The sequence below is a fragment of the Sinocyclocheilus grahami genome, unplaced genomic scaffold (genome assembly GCF_001515645.1).
Source record: "Sinocyclocheilus grahami isolate Dianchi unplaced genomic scaffold, SAMN03320097.WGS_v1.1 scaffold18753.1, whole genome shotgun sequence".
In the NCBI taxonomy this organism is placed as follows: Eukaryota; Metazoa; Chordata; class Actinopteri; order Cypriniformes; family Cyprinidae; genus Sinocyclocheilus; species Sinocyclocheilus grahami.
The window spans coordinates 1-2,879 of NW_015517271.1; the positions used below are offsets into that span (position 1 = coordinate 1).

Genomic DNA, 2,879 nt, shown 5'->3' on the forward strand with positions numbered 1-2,879 from the left:
ACACACTGATGTCTAAATCATACCTACATATTGGGACCATGTTGACGAGTAAGTCCTAAACTATTCTCCTAATAAAACATGGGTACCTTGTCTGAGATGGGCATCGTCCAGGTCTACCATGGAGGGGGATTTAGGTCTACCCACATGTGCTTTCTGGGAGCCTATAATGAAGCATTTCAATAATCAATTATTCAAGTCTTTACCTGAATAATAAGAACATGCCAATGCTTTACTGCACTACTTTGCAAGGCTATGTCAATTCTCTTAATATTGCACTCCAGTATCTTTACAATAAATGTGGTATTCTTATGACTTTAACTTAAAAAGCAGACAAAGATTAGCAGAGGCCAAGACTTTAGTCAAGTGAGTTACTATACATTTTCTTATACCCTGGTTGGCCTTTTTCTTTGAAGATACTTCGAGTCCCTCGTCTTGAGGTCCCTCGTCTTGCAGGTTGCCTGCTGATAGTGGAAAAAACGAGCAACAATCTAAAGTACAGCACAGCGACATGCAATCGCTGAAATGTACACTTCCTATCCAGCGTAATTATCCAGAGTAATGGAGTAAAAGCAGAGCTGGAGGAATAATAATGTATAGAATTGCAATAAACACATGTACTATTCACATGATCCTCAAACTCTTGATTTCTGCAGCTTGAAGTTTGTGGTTCTGCCTCATCACTGGAACTGTTGCTTACTGTCGATTTCATCTGATTAAGACAAAAGCATAAAGCTGTTTAATGCCACTATCACACCATTTCTACTTCATTTTCTCTCGATGTGGCCTATTACAAAAATCTGTGAAGCTAAACTTCTAGTACATTGCTTCTGTATTAAATTACCTGCCAATGTTTGATATTTTAGGAAATATTGACACCACTCCTAATACTCTACAGAATATACATTATTGTGAAATACAACTAATCATGATTACGTTTGTGTTAAAATGCATATTACACAATTATATTTACCTTGTGGATCTATTGTTATACCATCTAATCCTTTACCCTGGAGTTCGGGCAGTTTCCCTTTTTTCATTGCAATAAGGAGTTTACTAATCTTTGCAAGCTGTAGAGTGCTTTCAGGGAGGCGGTAGAACTCCCAATGAACTCTGATATCATGGCCAAGGAAGTTGGGCAGTTGATCCATCTCATTGTCTTTTAGGTTAAATACTGTGGACATTGCAGCTACTTGCTTACGCAGCTTTGTTGAGCAAAGGGCATCTGGATGCTTTGCTCCACTGGCTTGTGCATACTGGCGAATGCAGTCTCCACCACGATAATGAGCACCTGGACGAGCAAACAAATGCTGGTTTTCAACAGGAACTTGACACTTTTCTCTCATGTTTACAAGGAGATCCATGGCCACAACCATATTAGAGGTCAGCAACACTGGTACCTTCTTACCCCTCTTACCACGTATTTCCACCCTTTGGAAGTACCCACAAAGCTTTTTCTCAAAGTCACTTGAGTCCCACAGCGATATCTCTGTGCATTGGTGCCTGGTCTCTAGACGTGTAAGATGGAATATTCATCCTGGAAACTTCACCCTCTCTTTGTCTATTAAAAATAATGATCTGTGTTAGCATGACTTTGCAAAGATTGGCAAAGTTTTTGGCATTTGGTTTTTCTTGTAGGGCATCCACATACTCCTGCTGTTTTGAGTTCAAAAATGAGTGCAGTGTTTTGACATCCTCTGTAAATGGTAGGACTTGTGGCTTATTCCATTTAGCCTCACCCAGAGTAGTCAGTGCAGCTGCAGACACTGCCTCATTCCATTTGCTTTCATACAAACGTCTGAAGTTTCGTGCAGACTCTGCAGCCGTGTCGCGTCCTGACATCAGTGCATTGCATTCCACGGAGTTGGCAATCTTCGCCAAGCTGTGTCCAAGCTTCAGTGCCAGTGATGGAATCTTGTAGGTGTTTGTCTCCTCACTAAATCCTGCCACTGCTCTTACTGCTTTTATAACGTGAGGAAAGTTGCAGGGTTGGATGAAGTCCACCATATTATGAATGGGTGTCAGTGATCTGGCAGTGATGAGTAACTTTGCTACTTCTCTCATTTTCTGCTTAATGTAGTAATTTCTTCCTGAATGTGACTTCAGCCTGTTGTACATCTGCTCCCCTAAAAAAAGAATGTATCGATGATTTCTGACAACATCCGAAACTTCATCATTCACCATCTCACAAGCAATGGTCCATAGAGTTTTGCTAACGTCCACTGGTGGAGAAAGGGTCAAGCTGTTGATTGACTGAACTCTCTTCTGCCCAATTGTGCGGTTTTCATTTTTGGGGTTCTGGGGGCATGTTCGGATGTGTCTCCATAGTGTCTTTCTGTTGTACAGACCTTGACAGTGGATACAGTGAGTGAAGTCATAGGTAGATTTTACTTATTTGGGCCGTCTGCAAGCAACCATTTCCCCGTTTCCGGCTTTTGAAACTGCAGCATTATGGGTTAAGTTCCCTCTACTTTTCAAAAGGCGTAATCTCACTCTTCCTTCCTTTGACCTTTTATCGAAGCTGAATGCCTTAGCTACCTCAAGTTCATTCAAATTTTAAAGTATGGCTTCTGACAATAGGCGCAATATTGTATCTTCTTGTATCTATTTTTTTGCACTTTAGTAGGCATTGATGTCACAGATGTGGAACTGTGATAGGATGAGCTTGTACTCGTGTCTGTTGTACTCTTAAACTCTACAGCACCTCCCTTCACTGGCTCAGCATGCCAGATATTTAGTTCTTCACTTTCACAACTGTTGTCTGAGGAGCTACTGTCTGTATCAGGGATATATTCTTTGTCACTGTAGTCAGAAAAGGAGGATTCCTCACAAGATATCTGTGGGAAAAACATTATTGTATTAAATGCCCCTATGAGGAATAT

General features: G+C 41.0%; 1 pseudogene; it reads right to left on the bottom strand.

Annotated features, from left to right (window-relative positions):
- Nucleotides 1-86: 86 nt before the first annotated feature.
- Nucleotides 87-2,181, bottom strand: LOC107579637 (uncharacterized; annotated as a pseudogene).
- Nucleotides 2,182-2,879: the final 698 nt, after the last annotated feature.